The following is a 23,469-nucleotide window of genomic DNA, read 5'->3' as shown; positions in this document are numbered from 1 at the left end:
TAGTGATATGCGATGTAGGAAGTTCGGGTTTGAAGAAGAGGAAACGATGGGGCACATTTTGTGCTCGTGCCCTGCGCTCCCCAGGCTAAGACTCCAATTATTAGGAGTGATACAGCTTAGACTGGGTAGATTTATTAACCGATATCGTGCCATCGATTTTTCGATAGGATTTGGGCTCAGGAAAACAAGTTTCATTGCGCATACCCAAAAAAAATAATTTTCGAGCCTGCGAAAAAAATGGCGAAAGGGTAAATTTTTCGACCAAAACACTCCCCAAAAACCCAAAAAATGTTTTTGTTTTTTTTTTAAACTGTTATCGCCAACCTTTTTACAACAGTTTAAAAAAAATATTTTTTGGGTTTTGGGGAGTGTTTTGGTGGAAAAATTGACCCTTTCGCCATTTTTTTTCGCAGGCTCGAAAATTATTTTTTTGGGTATGCGCAATGAAACTTGTTTTCCTGAGCCCAAATCCTATCGAAAAATCGATGGCGCGATATCGGTTAACTTTCGTCCATACAAATAGACCCAGGTTAATACAGCTATCAGATATAGAAGCAACAAGTGGCATAGGTCCTAGATAGCTTGCAGTAGTTGCCAAGAGGACGGTCCTGGTTTTTGATACGGGTTTTCAGTTTAGTCATTAAACAATCTTCAGGTCGCACTATAGACTCATCCAGTCTAAGTAAGGCCTTCACGGACCGGCCAGTTCAACCTAACCTAAACTAACGTATTGGACCAATTCTATAAACTAAACATTACATGGGTAACCAAAATTGGACGTATACTTTTTGAACTAGCGCAAAACTACTGCATTAAGGACGGTGCTAGTTCTTGTTCTGTCTTTAGCGGTGCTTTCAACTGAAGTGAAGTCCCACGAAATGGCAATTGAGTCCCTTAGGAGACCCTTTTGAACTGTTTCAAATGTAGGTGGTTCTGAAATACATATACAGTGGCGAACACTAAAATAGCAGTGGGAACTTTTATCAAATTTCACCTACTAAACTCTTCTTTTTTGTTTTCGTTAATTTAAGAAAAAACTTCGAAGTATTTTGTGATACTGAAGAAACTATGCAAACTAATCAACAAAATAAAACTATGCGCCCCTTGTATGGAAGAAAATAGAAGTACTCTTCTCAAATAAAATTTTGTGAAAAATCAATACGAATTTTGTGGTACTTATAACTTGTACTCTGTTAGACTAAAATTGATTGGGCTACACAAAGGCATACTAAAAAAATTTCTGAAAGCTCTAATAAAAATTTCGAAATTTTCTCGAATTTTCGATTTTTTTCAAAAGCGGTTGTCATACTGGTTTGCATAGTTTTAGTTACACAATATACAGAAGTTTTTTTTTGTTATTTTAATTATCGGAAATAGGAAAAGAGGAATTTAGTTGATTAAATTTGATCCAAATTGCCAGTGCCATTTTAATGTTAGCTGCTGTAGCTCATCGCTGTTCGTACATGTGTGACTACCAGCTGTTCCAATCTGCATCCGATTAGCACCAGTTGGGATGTACTTATTATACGTGTAGCGCAGTGGTGCACTACGCCAACAGAGCTTCGAATACAAACGCATTTTTTTTTTGTAGTGGTATTTGTTTACAAGGAGAATATTTGAACATAGAATTCACATATGAGATATTTACTGCTTGAATTGCAGGATAAAGCTGATTGACTGCTTGCTTTACTGAATATCTGTCGCTGCGCTCACACGGCATGTAAGTGGACGCCGAATAGTTTTCCGAATCTCGCGAGTGAACCACTGCTCTAGTGCAAAACTGTTGCGTTACGTGATAGTATCAAATTTTTTCTGCACGCTAGCTTCCTTTGAAAGGTCTACTATATTTTTTTTATTCTTGTCAGTCAAAAGAATGTAGACATCACCACCCGTAAAGTTTATGCGTTTTAGGAAAAATCGTACGAAAATATACTTCCGAGTAAGATGGGTTTAGTTATAACCCAAATATCCTCCCCTCAAACGACCCTGTTTTAAGATATTAGCTTGAGAGAAGCAAAAGGAAGCTGCTCAAGCTTTGGGCTTTTGTTTATTTGCATAGGATAGAAAAATGAAATTAAATCAACAGTTAAAGGGGTTTAGTTTTCATTAGTGCGATCAAGCAAGAAATTAATTTGGAAATTTCTTAAATGAATTACATACGTAATACTGCATATTTACCAAAAGAGCAGTTTTCCGTTGGCTGCGACACAAAAGCGGCGAACGACGAATGAATATAGCCCAAAACAAGAGAGAATGAGCAATCCATCCAAAAAATGTTCCTCCCGATAGATAAAAGGGATGTAGCAAATCCTTTAGCGGCATAAATTTTGATATAAACCAAGTAATTTTCCTAAAATATTCCAGACCTTCGGCTTGGAGAAAAACCTTTAATCTTATTTTAGGACTTAGTACCAGTGGTGCACAAAGCCAGCATAGGCTTCACATACAAACGCAATATTTTCTGATAGGAGAAAATTTTAAGCATAGAATGTACGCATAGGATGTTTACTGCTTGAAGAACAAGCGATAACTGATTTACTGCATATTCTGCTGATTTTGAGTCCCTTCGCTCACACGACATGTGGGTGAACGCCGAATAAATTTTCGACGCTATTCGAAGCTCTTGGCGCATCTCTGCTTTATACAAACTTGACATCCCTATTCTGGGTTTCTGCAGAGCAAATGTTATCAATAATAGAGCACAGAAATTGACAGGAATAAGAATTGCCTAAAATCACCCAATGTTACTTCCTTACAAAACTACGCCAAACGGCGAGAAGTCGTACAGTTTAAATCAGTAATAACCAAAAAGTGGTAGTGGCTTGGTCGTTAATCAACGAGCAACGTGGCAAGACATATACACGCATGTTTGTTAACAAAATATATTGCTAACATTAAATAACAAAAACATATCCGTTTTTTGCAAAATATGACTTTTTGAATTCTCAAATAAGCATTAACCTCTTCGCTCTTCTTCTTATTCAATGACTACTAAACGAAACATAAAAATATTCGAGAATCGTCGGTTACCCTTGTTGTAGCAATACTTCACTCTGTTTAGTTGGCATGGATGGATTTAGCGTGACGGATTAAACTAGGTTATACTGAAATAATATCCCTTGGTCATGTAAAATCCGTGACACGGTTACGTGTTGGGTAAAAAAGACCGAAAATGGAAACTATTATACGGCATTACTAGTCGAATTTGGTTTGAAGACATCCTATCTTTAGTGTTATGATTTTCTGCCATCTTCAGTGTCATTTTGCTTTAAGAAACAATGGTGAGCAAAATTTAGCAAGACAGTCCAAAGTAGTCGAATGGAATATGCGAATTTGGAGAAATATTGTTTCGGCAAAGAATTTCGTAGTTTAAAGAATGACGCTCATTCAGGGTTCTTTAAGCATCGAAGTCAAAGCAATACATGGAATCCATTACGCGCATGTAAATAGAGAACTTCAGAAAACGACAAAATAATTAAACAAAGTATTTTGTATCTTTTAGTATTATTATTACTTAATGTAAGTATTGCTTTCAATAAAACCGTTTAACTTAAACATTTTTTTTATTTATTTTATTCATATATTCAATAGAAAGCGACTATTCATGTATGTAATATGTATGTGTTCCAAATATGGGCCAATTCGGACACCATTTGACAATCTCGATCCTTCCGCCACTTGGCGGCGATTTTTTTCATATGTCGCTTTCTATTCATGTGTGTGATATGAGCGTAATCGGAGCACAAATACGCTTTTTTTATACCTCGATACCTGCGCCACCTAGCGCCGATTTTTTTCTTGTTATTGCATTGTCATCGGGTTGAAGCGTTTAGCTTATCGGGAAGTTGCTTAAATTTTAATTACAAAATTCGTGTCGGCCGGCCGACCTGTCAACTCAAGCTAAATAAAACCGTTTAAAAAACAAATAGCGAGCAGCTCTGTAATTATAAAATCAGTGCACTATTTAACTACATCACGTACCCAGATCACAGGAAGGACTCTGAAAAAGAGTCAAATGAAGGAAATAACTTCAGCGCTTGCACGAACTCGGCCAAAGTGAAGAAAAAGAATTTTACAACGTTCTAGCAAATGCTAAGAGAATGTTCTGCAGATCATAAGGAATTAATTCAAAGAAGCATTTCTTTCAGTGCAATTTTGAAATGGCGTCTTCAAAGAAACAAAAATATATATTCACATGTTATGTGTTAGTACTACTTTACGGCTACATAACTACGTAAAGGAGCTTTATATCGAATTTGATTTTAATTAATTTGGTTCAGGTTAGTCAGCAGACCTCATAGCATCTTTTCGTAATAAAAACAAAGAATACTACATCTGATCTTAATCCGCAATACCGTTTGACTCACGATACCAACCTGCAGCCCACTTTCTTTATGTTTGTATGCAGTATGTATGTATGTGTGTTTGTAAGTATTTAGGTAATAACCCTTGTAAATTATTCATTTCTTGGAATTAAGCTTGCGAAGGCAGTAAAACAGTTCAGATATATCAATATCCTTGCATTGTTTTACATTGTGGCATTGATGATTATTTCATAGCCATAGCAAACTTAGCTACACAAAAGCAAGTTCATACCTCACACACCAAAGCATGAACTCATAAAACTCAGCCATTTGAAGCATTGACAAGTGGCCAGTCGGCACGTCGATAGTCACAGCCTAATCAACCCTTGCCAGACCAATAAAGCAACGAAAAGTTTTAGTCTTCTTTTCCACTGAAAAAAAAAACTGCAGTGGGAGAAATATAAAATACAACAATGCCACTAATAAAAAGCGAGAATAAAATTTCTAAAATTAGAACAGAGAATTATAGCTCTTGCAACGTGTAGCAACAACCAAGAGCAAATGCATGTGGAAGGAAGTAAGTAGGTATGAGTGTAAAGATATAATAATACATAATATTAATAATAATAATAATAATAAAGAATGTAATACTATCGTACAACCTTACGATTTTACACACAGACAACCAAAGCAAAGCTGTTTAAGTCGAACAGATGCTGAACGGAAGTTCAGAAAAAAAAACAGTGAAAAAACCAAAAAAGGCAGCAGCAGCATAAATGAGCCTAACAAAAAAATGTATATAAATTTTTGTAAAAGATCGTAATAAAAAGGAGAAAATTAAACTTAAAAAATTCAGCCAGTGTAGTAGATGAGGCAGCAAACAATAAAATACTTGAAAGCGAGGAGGGAGGGCGGCACTACTGCTGCTTAACGCTGCTGTGGCTACTACATCATTATTTAGCTAGGTTGTACGGTGAAGCGATTACGTTTTAACTACCATTAAAATCGAAATGGCCATTTAGTATATAGGTTTGAAAAAACAAAAACAAATTTTTTGGAAGTAAGCAACGCTAGGAGGCAGAAAACTTCAATAGTGCCCATTTACACCAAATTCGTCACAGAACAGACTCACCGTGTCTTGGAAGAACAATTATAGATTTTGGACCCGAAAATAGTGGGATTAAGCAACATAATGAAAAAGTAACGCCGAACATCGTTTTATCCTGATATGCAAGAAAGTTAATTAACCCAAATACGAATTCCATTTTGACAGGCGGCAATTTTGAAGATCAACAGAGAAAAAATGAAGCAACTTTGCTAGATTTAACTCTTTATAAACTTTGAAAAGTAGCGTTAAACTGTTGACATTTAAACAGGTTTGCAGATTGCGAAATGTTTTAAAAGATAAGAAATTTTTCGAGGTCAACGCTAATCTGGAGGAGCGATGGCGAAGAACTTCTTATCTGAACAATCGGTTGTATAGAATATACATATATTACTAGCAGACAAGCGCAGATGTTGTCTTACTCTTCCACCATCTCTCCATTTTTTCTGAATCCTTTTATTCACTCCTCCCTCTGCATCTCTGCATCTCTTTATCCCTCTGTGCCTTTTCCCCACTTTTTTCGCTGCATCTATCCCTATCTCTCTATTTTTGTCGCTCTCTATCTCTTTCTCAGTATCTTTCCCTTTCCCCTTTTCTTTTCTCTCTAATTCTTCTCCATCCCTTATTGCCAGTCCCAGGGGGTGGTATGTGTTTTGTTCCAGTCCCACACCCAGTCCCAGACCTAGTCTCAGTCCTAGTTCCAGTCCCCGTAGGTCCCTGGAAAAGTTCCCCGAAAAAAGGATCGTTAATACTAATCTACGCAAAGGGCTACCTATGTATATATCAAATTTCAGGCAACCTGAACCATGAATAGAGTTTGTTTGGATAGATCGGTCCCTGATTCAGTTCCCGTAAAAAGCATCGTAAGCACTTATCTCTAGGCAAAGGGCTTCACTTTAAGCATCACCAAAAGAAAATCGCCGATAGTAGCACTATTACTTTACTTTAAAGCTCTCTCCAACAGCTTCCATTTGATATCCATATTGTACTAATATATTTTAGGGGTATCCGCGTCCACGTTTTGGCCTATATCTCGAGGCCGTAGTCACAAAGGGTTATGAAAAATTCCCTGTTTTAAAGCACTCATCAGCCGCTTTCAGTTTTTATCCAAATTGTAGAAACACATCCTGGGGTTACCCGTGTCCATGTTTTCGTCTATATCTCAAGACCCTAGCCATATAGCGAGATAAAATTATACCTAGGGACTTCCGTGGGTGAAACTACATAAGCATACTCATTTTTGCATTATTCCGTTGTGTACCTTAGGCTCCATTACGTAGCAACATACAGACATTCGCATTTATATATATAAAAATATGCTACCGGTCTTGACATTTTTTCAGACAGCGTTTTGTGTGATATTAGTAAGCATCTGGTGAAATTTCAAGACTTTAACTCAATGGTACATTCGAGATCTTCGTAGAGCTCCGGAGTTTATTCAGCGTTCACCTACATGTCGAGTGAGCTCGGCGATGGAGATTCAGCAAGGCAATCGATCAATCAGTTTTCGGTTGTAAATCAAATACTAAACATGTCATGGGCCAATTTAATGTTCAAAAAGTCTCCTTGTACACAATAAAAAAAACTTGGCGCGATAACCCCCGAAGAGATTTTAGGCCGAGCTTCTTTTCCAATTTGCGTCGGAACCTACATATTTTATGTCGACTCCGAAGGGCAGCTGATAGGCAAATCAATTTTCACTTTTTTTCACGCAGAAGCTTTTGCATGACAGAAATAGACTCGGAGTACAAATTACTACCGGGAGACACGGCTTAGAAAAACGTTATTTTAATTGAAAAACATTTTTTTTTTTTTAATTTTCGATGTTGCTTTGCTCGGGAGATGAACCCAGAACTTTCGGAGTGGTAGGTGAATCCCACAAAGAAGATCTATTTGTATTCGAAGCTCGGGCGTTTCCGATAATCGATCATCAAAATATAATCACACTCCAAACTTTTTTATTCTTCTTTATTCATATAGAAAACACGGCGTAACCCTACCCACGAACAAAGTTCTCGGCATTGCAAAGTAAAGATCTTACTCCTGGTGGATATTATTGAACTCATTTACAGTTCTAGTAATAGCGGCAGAATAATGGTAGTTGACTATCTTTCTCTTTCTGACATAAAATATGTAGGTCAGTCCCGCCAATTTGTAATTAATATTAAAAAGAGCACGACGCAAATTGGAAGAGAAGCTCGGCGTAATTTCCCTTTTGAGATAAATCGCGCCTTGTATTTATTTATTTATAGAGTGATTTTAAAAGCAACTGGATTACATTTCAGCGTAATTGTAATAACGACATATTTTGCAGTAATGTTTGCACCTACAGTTTTTTACACTTTTTGACCTCACTCTCACAGTACTCACGACACTGTGCGCTGTTGCAGCTCGCTCAACCAAAGCATAGTGGCAGCGACTGCGGCATCCTCATCAGCAGGCAACTTTTTGTAATAAAAGATGCTGGAAACTACTTGAGCTCAGCAAGTATTAGGCAAAGAATGGGATATAAAAACGTGAACGGTTGGCAGATGGCAGACACAAAACGTTGTCGTCGTCGTCGTAGGGCGAAGGCAATAAACATTGCTCTAAAAAAATGTTATACCCTATTATGCTGTTATTCTAACGGTATCTAAATGTATGTAGATACGTGCTCAAGTGTAAAGCTGTACATGTATGCATTTCAAGTTCGTTTGTATGTCGACGAGCTGCACGAACCATCATTAAGGGTAGTTTCGGCTTTAGAAAAAATTAAATATATATAATATAAAATCGTAAAAGAAATCGATGTAAAATTTTAAGTATCACAAGCACAAGGCAGGCAGAATAGTGCAAAGTGGGGGCGAAACAGTGAAAGTTAGATACCAAAGTGAAACTACCACTAACTTAGCACAATAGCGGAAAATACTAGCACAGCTGCAAGTTTAATGCGCTTACAAACTACAATTGAACCACATAAATACGGAACCGAGCGCGTCAAGAGCGTTACGCTAGCTGACTAATTTCGCGAATACGAATGCTAAAATGCAACAAGGCAGTTAAACGCTTTAGCAAATAAAAAGAAAGCGTCAACACAACTGCATCGAACGTTACATTACTTCCGGCGTGTAGCGAGCGTTTAGTTTGAGTTGTGGTATTGAAATTTTCGATAGGCTCCAAATCGAGAGGGAGTGATGTGAATACACAAACATACACACACACATTATATCTCAAGATCCGAAGTTGTATCGGAAATTATTAAATAAAAGCATATTTTGTTTAATTAGAGGTCATTTCTTTCATTTGTTCTAAATAGCACCCCTGTCCCCCTTGCATCTTAGCTAACTACCGCATACACCCGAATCTACCACAATTCGCTTTCGCCGAATTCACTTCGCTAAATCACAACTCCCATACTACTAGTGCGCCAAATGTTAACCCTCCACCAGCCTACCTAAACGAACCTCCATATCGCCGCTCATTGCAACTCACTCCCATTTCAGCCATTAAGTTTCTTGCTGTAATAAAAATTTTTGTGTAGATACTAAATTTTCTAGTTCTTTTTATTTCCTTTCTGGCATTAGTGTATATTTTTTATTTATTTATTCTTTTTTATTTCTTTTTTTTTTTTTTTTGGAAAACAAGATTTATGTACAATTCTTTAGGGGTGAGTTACGACTTCTATTCAGCCTTCAATGGGCTGATGCTGAAAGGTAAGCGGTTTCGCGGATGGGAGTAAGAAAATTGAAAGGTTCGCAAGTTTAGATTTCTAAGAATTTTAGAGCGCAAAGCTGAATTGTAGACTGTAGGTAACGACATTGGAGCTGCCGACTTGTAGCAGATAGAAATGGGGTGAGGTTAAAACGGATTTTCAACTATAAAAGAAAATTTTATATTAAAAAGCATTAAAAAAGGAAAAAGGCCGTAATATCGAGTTATGTTTAACGCATACCGACATACATTGGGGAGATGCAAACAATATTTGCCGTATCGCTTCGAATGGCTTGCACAGTGTCTTTGTATAATAATTTCAGCTTTTAAAATTATTTGATAGACCCCTCCTTAATAATATTTAGTCTATAGGGTATAGATGCATAGTTTATCACAGCAAAGTTGGAACTTCCAGCAAAACTCTTAAAAACAATAAGGTCCAAAGGCCAGAAGGAATCTCAGCAGAAGACATTAAGGAAATTGCAAAAATCGATGTAAGCAGCCTTTTAACGGCAGAAAATGGGCGGACATGGCGATTGCTTTTGAGCATCGATTCTTTCCAAATAACATGCTACATGCAGCACGAAAATATTCCTTGCAGCGCGTCATCAGCGATCGCATCCAAAATGAGCAATATCTGATCCTGATCTATGAAAAGACAACTGCGATGAAATTTTTAATTTCGAAATTGCAGATGATTCATTTATAGTCGGATATGCAAACGACATTGCCGCGGTCATTAGAGCTGGAAAAAAAATAAGAAGGGCGCAGCTGATAGACTTGCGCTGACTTCAGCTGGCAGCAGAAAAATCTGAGTTGATATTGTTAACAAACGAGCAAATAACGCTATAAATTGACTTTAAAACCTTCTATGAAAATTATAAGCTCAAGGAAAGTAGTAAACTGTTTATGTTTACGACTAAACTCCTCCCAAGTTAATAGGCGCCAAAGCAAAAAAGTGAACTCGATGAATCGGTGATCAGTTATAAGCGACAAGCTTGATTTGAAGAGCCAGAAGTGGGAGCAGAAACTCCCCATTGTCTTGAGGTAATGACAAAAGTTACTCTTCTAAATCTGCTGGGCAGTGCGAAGTACTCAATAACTATGAACCACGTCCCTTGAAAGCTGCAAAGTAGAATAATGGAGAAAACAATGACAGCATTACCAGGAAATGGTGAAGTGGCTTATAATCTAAAGGTAGGTAATGGGAGCCCCTGTTACTTTGAGATTTCAAAAGGCGCAAACCTTGTGGTCTCAAATGTCCCCGGAAAGATAAGCGGTGTGACGAGACAGTATCTGACTGAGTCACTTATAGATCACAAGAATCCCTTTGGGCCTACCGAAAGATGGAGATCTGTAGAAGGAGAGCTACTTAGAGCCGTTTTCTCAAGTAAACTTTAAAGCTTATCTGCCCAATAAAAATATTTACTTTATGTGAGCAAAATTTGTGTTTATAGGGCAAATCGATTTTAAAGTTCACATAAGAAAATGGCCTTTATTGTCATAGTAACAACCCGGGACGAACCAAATGCTATCCTGCTGTTCGGAGGGATAGTGCAATGGAGTTAAGTTCATAAGTTACAACAATACTGGATATGGCTAACGGGAGTTGTTTCAGACCTCCACACAAAATAAATATTCATGGTTTAAGGTGGTGTACAAAACTCTGATCCTCGCGATACCAAAGCTCAAGATAGGCATCCCATGTGTGATGAAAAAGGGGGAAACGCTGAACCTATTACATCGTCGGAGCCCTAACAAGCCCACACTAAATAGAAATGTACTTCGAAGGCTCGACCGATCAAAGAGGGTCTGTACTACATTCTTCACATGAATGACAAGGCCCAGGATATACGGTTTTCGGAGCTTGGTGAAATTTTCCTGGGGCATGGCAAGTATTTATTTGCGACGCAGGAGGGAACCTCAAAGGATAATGTTCTAGAAGTATGCGAAGCTGAAAGGGCCCACAATAAAGCTAAATCAAGGGGTTGAAAGACGATGTAAGGGGAGAGCTCAATGATGCCGCGGGTCTTGCAAAACAAAAACAATTATTCCAAACAAAAAAGTGGTATAGAACATGCTCCTCCTATCCTTTGTGGTGTGTATTTTATAAGGTGGCGCTGAAAATGCTCAAGGATGGAGAGGTCGCAAATGACAGGTCGTCACGAAAGCGGAGCTGGGAACTCCGCGGTAGTGATGTGAGCCATTTTTAAGTTGAATAAAGTTCCTAAGGGTTCTGGGAATAATATGAGCATAACGGAAAAATGTCTGTGAAGACACCAAACGATGTAGCAAGATTAGGGTTTTGGAGTAGTTCACACTTTAGTTACCGAGTTTATAACTCGAAATGAAATATTCGTCGTATATGCTATGTCTAAACCAATTTTTTTATTACCATACCTGGCAGAAATTGTCCTGACCGCTATTGACTACATTTAGAAATTGGCCCTCCCTTGTTTTTTCACTCTCTATACCATCTTCGACTGATTTATCTTCTATTCCCCTTTCTTTCATTATCATCATGTGAGTTCCCATTCCCATCCCCACTTCCACTCCAACTTCCACTCTAACTTCCACTACCACTCGTAGGAATATCTTTCCTTAATAAAAAAACTACAATTTGTGACCCCTATATGATTTGAACGCACAACCGTCCGCTATGGAGTCAGAGGCGCAACCATCTTGCGACACGCAGTCCTGCCTACGGAAATGCATATCACGATAGTTTGCATAAAGTTCATTTCATTGTTTTTATCTTATCTTGTGAGGTATACAAAATCGGAGACGCCAAATATTAGAACGGTATCTTATTGTTTATTTGACATAAACGATAAAACGCCAAACAGCACCATTGTGCGTCTTAAAATTTTGGTTCTTTTCACTTATCTCCCACTCCTCGTCTTAGCGATTTCCTCTCGAATGGATTTTAGAATTTATCTTTGTGCTTTTCATCGTTTATGCGGTAGAACCAGTTTGTTTAGGTGAAAGTTTTATTTTATTTATAGAAAAAAAAATCGACAACACGAACAAAATTGCCAATATTATATGCTTAGAGCAACCAAACTAACAACAAAACATGCGCACTATGGCCTTTAAGCACTCAAAACCCCCAAAACGCCCAGCAAAGATATTTCATTTTGATCCCCTCTTATCAACTTCGTCTCTGCATCTGCACTTTAGATATTCTTAGCCAACTAACTACTGCAAAATCTGTTACAACAAAACCCCAAGTGGCAAACTTAAAGGCGGAATTCATGATGATAGAGCTCGGCGTGCAGGCGAAGGTTATTTTTAGATTTATTTCGGTGATTATTTCTAAGTTTTGTGAAGGTAATAGTCGCTGTTTCGCGACTCACTGCCTAACTGCCGTGCTGGCTACACGTCTACCATGGTGGGCCATTCTTTGGTTTTATTGAGTATTGTAATTGTACTTGTTGTTGTAGTTGTAGTTATTGCCTTCTTACTATTCTATTCAAACCGAAAACTTATAGCTTATAAAATAGAAATAACAACAATACACATGCCTGCCTTAACGCGTACGCCATCTTCAACTGTACAACTTACGATATGCAGCCATTACCATTTTCCACTAATACTAACAATTTTCATTTGCTAACATTTGAATTGTTTTGTTGTTATTATTGGTGCTGTTGTGTAGAACGTTTATCCACGGGTATTTCTCATTACACTTTTGTTATTCGCTTGTGAAGTTTTCGGTTGCTTTATTCATTTTCTGCTACTTTGTAGTTTGTCCTTTCTTCGGGATGCTATTTGTGGGTACTTCTTGCCTCGTAATCCAAAAATTATAAACCACCCCTTCAAATACGCCTTATTTCAATAGGTTTGTTCGCCAAAGTTTAGCTTTTGTGTAGTAAAGAATGTTAAGCGAATTTCAAAAGAAAACTAAACTCACTAAACTTTTTCATACAGGGACAAGTCGGGGGTGCAACACGCGCAACAGCGTTGCTTAAGCTTAGATATACTTAGAGTTGATGCTTATGGCCACTCACACATACATACACACATACATTAGGGCGGGTCGATTTAAAAATCGCTCATTGCTCTATGAAAATCGTATTCTGAGGATCAAAATAAGAAACTTTTCCGAGGGAACCTAAAACGAATTCTGATGTCCCCCCCCCCCCCCCCCTTTGGGTCGAACTTTTGGGTAGGGGCAATTTCAATTCTACCTGCTGTGTCTTGTGGTGGCTTAAAAAAAACAACACAAGCAATTTTACGACATGCAAATGCATACAATGATGCCTTGGTTTTAAAAGGGGGTTGTAAAAACGCTAATTTCTAATAATTTTTTTTAATTTCTTTTCTATTACTAAGTTAAATTCGTTTTTTCATTAACATATGTTCTGACTAAATAAATTTCTAAAGAGAAAAATAAACTCCAAAAAGAAAAAACATAGGCATTTCAAAGTGGGATTTTTCAAAATTTGCCCCTACGACCCAAAGGGGGGGGACATCGGAATTCGTTTTAGAGGTATGCTTCCTTCGGCAAAGTTTCTTATTTTGATCCCTAGAATATGATTTTCACAGAGCAATGGGCGATTGTTTTGCCTCCCCACAAATCGACCCGGCCTAACATACATACATACAAATATGCATATAAAACTATAGATAAACATCCGACCATTTTCCAAAATCTAGCTGTGTTCATTCTACCGCTTTTGAACATAAATCGTGCGCCAAGTCCGCGTCCAGTACCTGGAGGAGCGGAAGCGGCTAAAGCAGCAGCAACTCCAAACCAAAATCCATTGAGGCGGCAACATTTTACTCGTTACTTTGCCATAGTTTAGCGAGCGAAAAAAAAGTTGTAATAGAATGTTGTAAGTTTAAATATAAATTGCGGCAAATGGCGTCGATGAGCAAGAAATCCATTGCCTTTGCACACCAGCAACAACATTAGCTCAAGATGTGCACCATGCGGCGCAGCTTAATATTTTTCATTCATTTTATTCGCATTCCCTTAATTCGCCTATATTCTTTTGTTCATTTTCTACTTACTCTTATGCTGTTATGGTGTTTAGGTTCTAAGCGGCTATGGTGGCATGTTGGTGTAGCGCCTGAAAGCGCACTACATTTATGATAGCCATTAGTAGGGGAGTTGCGAAACTACGCCACACCATTTCAAACACTTTGTACCATCATTTATTTTGACTCTTTCATTGTATTGAATCACATACAAATGTACATAGTTAAGAAGTTGAGTGCTAAAACCGAGGAGGGGCTAATTTTGTTGTTGCAGCATTCAATGTTTTGTAATTGTCTCTGCTAAGCACTTCAATAACTATCCGTTAGTATGCCACCACTTTTATTGCTATTTTTGTTTTTTTTTTTGGAATTTGAATAAATTTTTAGATGTATGTATGTATCTATATATTCTAAGGCAGTTGGATGAGCGAAATTTATTGAATTTCAAAACTTATTCAAATGATAAAAAAGGTTATCAAACTTAGATTTGCCGCATATATATTTTTATATTTTTTTTTCATCTCGAATAAATTTAAAAGCAAGTGATTATTAGAGCATCCAACACATACACAACATTCAACTTCCTTTCAGTATCAGTGACGGAACTCCATTCTTTAGTACTAGGCATAGAAGATTCCAAATATGAGGCATTCGTTCCCCCATATTATGCGTATATGCAGATATTTTGATGCATGCGCTTTATCAAATAACGCTGTGATATTTTATTATCTCCACAGGTGAACTATCAGAGGCTGTGGCTTTGTCATAAACACTTGGGTGGATTATAAAATCCATCGTACTCGATTGTGGGCTTTAAAGCACTTCCTTAAGATGCTACAAGTGCAGCGAAATGTGCTCTCTATAATCCGTGTACTCGATTACAAGGTGGCCATTTTTGTTCTTACTGGAATTTGCCTACAAAATGAAGCCCTTCATTTTTGGCCGAATTTTTTTGGTAAAATTACACAGCACTATTCCTGTTGGCTGGTGGCTAAAGAATTCGACTTTCTTCCTCTTATATTTTTCTGAAAATATATCTCACTTCCCTCTTCGACTCATGCTAGAGTTCGCGTACTCTTCTCCTTGCTTTAGCCCCTCCCGCACCTCATACTCCGAAATTTCATTCTTCATCTGCCTTTGCTCTATATCTATTTTGCTTCCATCCCCACCTATACCGTGTCATAACTATAAACGCCACTTTGCTCAAAGCCATCAGAACAATGTATGTGTTCGCACATAATGAGAATCAAACTCCTCGTTGAGGGTTCTTAATCAAAAACGTACAGTCTTTGCCTTGAAAACGAGGGAAATGAAACATGATACGTTCAGCATTATCCAGTTCGGTGGGACAGTGCTTTCAACTGCTATACCCACTAGTATCTGCTGTGAGTGACAGTCTAGTTCGACGTGCTTTCACACTCTATATTACGAACTAACAGGAAGGTTCACCGCCATTTTTTCGATGTTCGCTCGATATCAGTATCAGCAAGTAGGCCATTTCACTTGACAGAACATCTACGCAGATTTTCCGAGATAACACCAGAGTCGCGTCATCGAACACCATCCGATAAGCAATCTCCATCTCTATCATTGTCTCTATCTCTATCGGTATATATATCTTTATACCCATATCTACCTCTACCTCTATGTATAATTATATTTAAATTTTTATCGCAATCTTTGAATCTATACTTATCTCCTTTTCTATCTATATCTATATTTCTATCTCTTTCTTTAGGTATTTCGCTTTTGTTTCTCTTCTGGCTCACTGCCTGTTCACTCCCCTCATATATGTAATACTTCTATATCACTACTACTGAACTGTGCAGCCTGTCAAACATTACAGTACAGATATACAACGAGAGAAGGAGACAAAATCTCAAGGCTGTCGTTAAATTTTTGTAAAAAAGGGGCTTAAATATATGTATATTTCAACAAGCCGTCTTGCTTTATCAATATTATACATTAGGCTATTTGTGGAAAAGTGGGAATTGTACCTTCGACGGCGTATCCATTATAGAGGTGTCATCAGCGTCTACTAGTATCCTTTAAAAAAATAGCGAGGTAATAGATTTCGAGTTGGCAAATGTTTATGTTAATACCATGTGGGGATTGTCTGTATATGTGGATAATGTTGTTCGTTATATTTCTGGCTATGTTGCTTGGAAGGTACAAAAGAAAATAAAATGTTCCACATGTCAAGGACAATTGATAGGTGAAGAAATGCTTTTACTTTCAGCGCACAAAAATGAAGGTCCGTTTGTCTCACCATCTGTGGACATATATAATATTTGTATAGTGTCAGAGAAAGCTTTAAGACAAGTTCTCAAGGCATTCCCAATTGGAAATGCAAAATTAAATTTAATAAATAAAATTTTCAAAATACAAGTGATGCATTCTCCAATAGTATCATGGACGATCACATAGCCATCGAAAATTTATTTAGCAATGACATCTTTAATAATCACCGGACACAGCTCTGTAAGGAAGTATTAAGTTTTTATTTGTATATTCGTTTGTTTTTTGAAACGAAACAAGCACGAACGAAAAGGAATATGTTAGAAAAAAATTTACCAAATTGATATTATTTCAACACCAATAGCAGCCAGCCCAATACTCATATTTTGTTTACTTCATCAAATATTTATTTCATTAAAAAACTCAAAATAAGAAAAATTTTGGAAACTTTAAACCTTAAAACACTTTAAATTATTTTTAAAAACGTTTTAAGAAATGCTTGTTGGGATGTATGTATAAGTATTAGACTGGGTCGATTTATTAACCTATATCGCGCCATCGATTTTTCGATAGGATTTGGGCTCAGGTAAAAAAGTTCCACTACGCATACCGAAAAAAATAATTTTTGAGCCTGCAAAATTTCAACGATTTTTTCGATTTTTATGCATTCTTTCATTTTCAAGGCTCCATTTTTCATGTCAATTGGCAAATGCAAAATTGGTAAATGCAGTTTTTTGAAAAAAAAATTTCTTTTATGGAGATTTAGAAGAATTTTGGTCAAAAAGTCGATTTTTTTTTGCAGGCTCAAAAATTCTTTTTTTTGGTATGCGTAGTGGAACTTTTTTTCCTCAGCCCAAATCCTATCGAGAAATCGATGGCGCGATATAGGTTAACTTTCGTCCATACAAATCGACCCAGGTTAATAAGTATATTTTTATACATGTATATTTGAATTTTTTTCATTTCAAAAATATGAATTCTTCGCCTTGTTTTTTTTTTACTATTTATGTAAATAATGTACTTTGTATGGCTGCAACCCATGTTTAAATAATAAATACATCAAGCCTTGTATTGTATTTGTTGGCCTTTTCATTGTTTAATCGACTAAACTGAGATTTTATAACAATTAGTATGCAGAAGTTGGGTAAAGGGGATAGTGACCCATTGTGACCCCTTTAGTACTTTTTTTACACACGCTACTACAATAACACTAACACTAACGAAGCCCGCGCATGCGCAGAACATAAATTTGCACAGTTTCAGCAAATAATGATTGACAGAAAATTTGCACATTAGAAATATAGGAAGGTATTGATATAGAAGTATTATATATATGACTCCCCTTTAACTCTATATCCCGCTTAGAAATCGCCATCTTTTCCTTCTTCCGACATCAACCTCATCTGCCGGATGTACAAATTACGCTCAAAGTCCTACCAAAGCTTTATAGATCCCTAATAAAACTTTCCTTAATCTCAACAAACTTTAGAATATTGGTCCCCGAAATTGAAACTCTGGCTGTGTTGGTAGGAGTAAAATCTTAGCAGTGGCAGCGGTTTAGTCGCTAATCAACGATCAACGAGTTAAGACGTATGTTTGCGTGCACTCAAAAAATAAATTGCAAATCTGCTATAAAAACAGTATTTTATTGCTTTAGTCTTAAATAGAACAAAATATATTGCTAACATGATAAATTTGTTTATGTTTCTAAAAATTTTTTTACCCTCCGATTAGCGGTGAATCAATTCAACACATCTTAGCGTTGTCGTCTGGCCAGGCGAAATTTTACACTTTGAACTGTATCCACAAATATTTCAATTTTTATATAAATTTTGAAGAAAACTCGTCGCACACTGTGATAAGTTTGAATTTTTATTGATAAATTTTGAAATAAATTCGATCTATGAGGTCTTATAGGCTTAAAAATATGTTCGTCTAGCCAGACGACAACGCTAAAATGTGACATAATCAACTTGGGTACAAAAAAACAGATAAAATAAAAAGAAAAAAATATCGATTTCGGAATTATTATAAAGATCGCCTCTAAACTTAAAAAGTCACTAAAGCTTTCCATGATCGGGTGGGTATCAGTAAAATTATTCAAGAAAAGAAAGCCTTCTCGTCTGGCCAGACGCCAGAATCTATCGGAGAGTTAAGTGCCCTATCTCAAAATTTATTTCAACGCTAATACTGGACAGAAATGTCACACATAGATTTGGATCCATTTTTAGATGGTTAAGAGCTGTGGCACAGCGCTTAAAGCTGAAATATCTCAACTGTTTTGAATGATATTTGACAGAATTTTTACCTGTGTTTGCTATTTTTTTAAGAATTAAACGTAAGGAGTTTCATCATGTATTTTATCAAAAATATTTCTAAGTGTAGTTGCCACCTAATTTTGTGACATCTGTTAATTTCCGTATACGTTTGCTACCGTCTCGAAAATAAAATGTTTAATTTGAGTGAAAGTTTCTTGTAAATAACACCCAACATTATTTTATTTAAGTGTAGTGTGCAACGTACCCCCCCTGTTTGAAATTTAAATAAATATAACAAAAAATATGTGCAAATATGGATATCAATTCGAAGTTATTTTCAAAATAAATATTTTGAGAGTTCTGCCACCTAGCCTTAGTATAAATCGACTACTGAATCGAATATAACCTATTTTGGCTCCCGTGTAAGAATTCGGTTAAAGAACGTTTTTTTCTCAGAACTTTTTTCATAAAAGCGCAAGCTAATATCAAAATCTATTGAATTTGAGCTAGTTTTTGAATACGTTTCTGAAAAAAAAATGTAAGAGCGTTTTTCTACCGAAGTTTTGAAATAAGGTGCTTTTGAAACAAATTCTTAAAAATTTTCCTGAGATATGTCGTTTTCGAAACGGCACCCGAAAAAGGGTGATAGTCGATATATTCCCTTAACTAATTAAGATATTTTCACAAAATGTTGTCACTTTTCAGGAGTATTTGCAAACAAATAAAACATGAATACTAATCGAAAGTTTTTGCACAAAGCTTTTTGAATACAAATATTACTAAGTACTGTTGCCACCTAACTTTAGTTATATATTTGTACAATTGTTAAGTAGAACTCAAATATTTGTTTGTGAATTATTTATAAATTTTCTTTTCTTTGTTCTTTCAGTTCTTTCTCAATAACATTGAATGACAGGTAAAATGCAAAATAAATCTTATATGGAAGTTTAGATTTTAAGTTCTTTATCCTTTATAATATTTTAATCTATTTTAATTATATTTTTATTTTGTATGTTTTTTTAATTTTTTTATTTTTAACTGCAATAAAAATGTGGCTTGAAAATTTTCTACTTTCTTGACCCCGACGTGATTTGAACACGCAACCTTCTGATCTGGAGTCAGACGCGCTACCGTTGCGCCACGGAGTCTTATTGTACAAAATCATCAAACACAATCTCTGAATAGCAAAAGTTTCAAAGAATAAACTACAATTTTAGTGGGACAAAAAATTTCCACGGCATTAATAGCGAAGGCATAAATACGCCAAGTAAATGAGATCTGTTTAAAGAACACTGTTGTTGCTGTATTTTTAGAACTAAAATAAGTATAATAAATATTAATAAACATGTATGTTGCTGAATTGATAAGTATGAGTAGATTAGTACGATTGGAGAGGGACGTCATGAGGGAGGGCTTGACAACAGGCAAATATGTTCGCACAAAAATGATTCAACTTCATTGAATGCCAACGATCGAAGTTAAAATTGCAAGCGAACAAACAAATTTGTCTAGAAAAGATTAATTTGTTTTTCTTATACTTTTTATTTGTGCCTGTTTTTAAATAGTGTGTTTATAAAATCTAAAAATAAAATAAAAAGTAGTTAGCACAAGTAGCATGGGACAGCAACAATATAATTTCAATTTCGTGTGCATTAGGGTGGGAAAACAATTTTGTTTTTAGTAGATATATTTGGTGAAAATATTTTTTTAATCCATTGTCTCCAAATATTTTAACTTTTTATTTTAATTTTTAAATGTAGGTGCTTCGCGATTTTAGTTTTCCCACATAAATCATATTGGGAATTTTCGAGAATTTTTTAAAATGAAAGGGAGCTTTAACACATGACTTCCGAAAAAATCAGTACAAAAACAAGGACAAAAAATATTTTCCGGTTTATTTGCTTCTTGGAAAATTGTGGTAAGCCCTTACAATATTCTTTGAGCCTATCATTCATATATGTAATACAAAAAAGTTTCAGATTTAAGCTCAAACTTTAACCGTGTGGGAGGTAAGTGGGTCTTAAGGTGAACGAGGCAAAATATCGTACTTATTGTCATCCAAGAACTGTTAGGAGCCTTCGATCTTTTAAAGCCACGTTATAGTTCACACATAAAAATTTGAGACTGTGAAGTAGTTCGTCTATACGAAAATCAGCATAAACTATCTAGAAATCAAATGTCGAATAATTCTTGCCAGCAAGTGCAACATTGGACTGAGGCAATTGAAAATAGAAATCCTCTCGCGATGAAAAGTCAGGATCTGCAAATCTCTTATCACACCTGTATCAGAATAATAGATGTTGTCGAGTGACGATTAGATGTCCTGATGGTGATATGAAAGGCTTCCCTGAATAAGTCATGCCATGCCAATAGACGAAAGCGTTCCAGCCAAGAAAATGTTCCAATCAATACACATATATATGTGGAAGTAAAGGGTAGGGGACGACTTCCATTGAGTGGGTCGAGACAGATGGAGAAAGATTTGACCTTTGTTACTCAAAGTTCAAAGTTGCGTCTGCGAATAAGCGCTAATTAATGAAGGAATGATAACAACAATGTTCCGGGCTCGAATTCGAGTTCAAATTCGTAATATTTTTTTTATTTTTTTGATAAAACGTGTTTTATTGATATTAGAGAAAAATTGCAAAGTTTACACTCAGCGAGCAGTGGCGCATTCATATGGCTGAGTGTTTTAAGGCATCTGCCTTTACACTAATATAAAGTATGAATGTTGGAGATTTCGAGTTCAAGCTCCCGAAAAGCTAGCTGATGAAGAAGTAAAATTTAGAAACATGTCCTAGTAACCATCGTCGTTTGTAAGCTATGCAATTTTTTTCTAATATCAAGAAAAAAACAATTGTATAAAGCAGTATGAGTATGTCTCGCTATTTAAATACAGATAAAACGTGTTTTAGTTCATAAAATAAATTTTTTTTTATATTATTCCTTTCCTTTTTTTAATTTCTGTGTTTCTGTTTGTATGTTTTTTAAGTTTCTTCTTTTCACTATTGAAAAAATTTTAATAACGAAAAAAATTTATCATATTAATTAAAAGCGACTAATATTATTTATTGTCTTTGTATATTTTTCAAATTTTGTGATCATGTCATTCTAAAAAACCTTATAAAACTTGTATTATTTTTTTAATATGGCGGACCAGCTTTAAATCAGCCGAACCACCAACATTTATTCCTTATTGTTTGTCTTACTTAGAGCATGTTGTTGTTGCAATTCGGTGTTACTCTTTCACACATCGTTCATATCGATTTTATTGTCTTGCTTATTTTGTACTACATTCTTTTTCATTTTCATGCTCATTTGTGTGCCGCCTTTAGCATGATTTTAAACGTATTATTGACATGTAACACAAAAGCAGTTTCGATATTTCCAAACCTAAGCAATAGGTAAGATGGCATATCTGCAGCTTGTGAACACCGATGTGCAAATATGTTCTATGGCGAGGAGTAGTCCCTGCGGCATTATTCTCATTCGTGAGCTCCTTAAACGAACACGCATCATTTCCCCTTTCCAAGCTGTATTTCACCACCAACCTGCCTCTAAGCTGCCTTTGTCAGCAATTACTACTTTTGCAAATTTAAAATAAGTTTTTAGTATGTGACTACATAAATGTTTATTTTACTTATGCATGTTCTTATATTCTGTGGTTCAGAGGTAGCATGCTTGCCTAAAATACGAAAGGTCCCAGTATTGCTTTCAAAACTGCTTACCCGGCGACAGAAGTTTAGCAAACCCCATCGCTTGTATTTGTCTGGTGAAAATCTCTTCAACACCAAAAATCTGCTTTAACAAATTCTGGTTGGAGGTCCGTTCAGTAATTTTTTGAATTTGCTCATTTACCATATTTACATTCGACGCGCTATTATTCTTGTGGAAAACCCCCAAGGTAGCCCTAGTATTATTTCGAGAACTTGTTTTGGCATATTTGCAATTTTTTCATATGCGACTTTGCAGTTATGCCCCATGCTGGGCAAGCATATAATATTATAGATAGGAATATAGAATTTCAGATTACTAATTTATTGTCCTTGCTCAAATTGGAGTAGCACGAAATTTGGTTTTCATCTTTTTAACAACTTTCTACACTGCCCTTTATTTCCCTCCCCCTGGTAGTGGTAGGTAGAGCCACCTTTTCCTTTCCATTCCCTGCCTGCTCCCAATCCTAATCCTGTTCCGCTATCACTCTCACCCCCACTTCCATTACTGCTACCACTCCCAGTCCCACTCTCGGTCCTACCTCCACGTCCACTCTCACTATCACTCTCCCTCCCACTCCCATACTCACTCTCTCACTCCCAATTAATACGTCCATATATACAACTCGCGAAATTAGGCAAAAACATTGAAATGAAAACTACTTATGCAGTACAACAAAAAAGGATATATTTGCTTACTTTACTTTTGGCAGCAGCATCCTCATCGCCTACCCGCAATCCATCCACTCGACTGAGGCTCACATGTACATATGTACCTATTCACTTTAAATATCCATACATACAATTTGTTGTATAATATTAACAAGCACTTCATCTGTGCATTTGAATACTCCCGCTAAGCATCCACTTACAACAACAACCACTACTATTTACTGCTTTTACAGTTATTGTAAAATACGTGCTCATATAAAAAAAAAAATATAACAAAAAATTACGATGATGTAAAGAATGAAAATAAAAGAAAAGTTGTGAGGTGAAGTGCGGCTTGGTAAGAAATCAACCCTCGACACGTTCACTTTTTTCCATTTGTTCTACGGTTACACTTTATACGGCTGGAAGATCTCTAGACTAGTTGGTTTGAGTACATCTATTCATTCAAAAACCCTCTAAACAATTTTTTGAATGCACATGATATACATACATCGTGTTGTTGTTGC

General features: G+C 36.1%; 1 protein-coding gene and 1 non-coding gene across 4 annotated transcripts in view; one reads left to right on the top strand and one right to left on the bottom strand.

Moving 5' to 3' along the window:
• Positions 1-23,469, top strand: part of LOC137251479 (broad-complex core protein isoforms 1/2/3/4/5-like) — a 293,126-nt gene that overhangs the window by 63,682 nt on the left and 205,975 nt on the right. For all 3 annotated transcript variants that reach the window (XM_067786142.1, XM_067786143.1, XM_067786141.1), the window contains exon 2: positions 19,468-19,494. The gene's annotated coding sequence lies outside the window, so the exon portion shown is untranslated. The remainder of the gene's footprint in view (positions 1-19,467; positions 19,495-23,469) is intronic.
• TRNAW-CCA (transfer RNA tryptophan (anticodon CCA)) lies at positions 19,655-19,726 on the bottom strand. Its single transcript has one exon. It is a non-coding gene; the product is annotated as a tRNA-Trp (tRNA).

This window comes from Eurosta solidaginis, chromosome 4 (genome assembly GCF_040869045.1).
Source record: "Eurosta solidaginis isolate ZX-2024a chromosome 4, ASM4086904v1, whole genome shotgun sequence".
NCBI lineage: Eukaryota > Metazoa > Arthropoda > Insecta > Diptera > Tephritidae > Eurosta > Eurosta solidaginis.
This window is presented reverse-complemented; position numbering and strand designations above follow the sequence as displayed.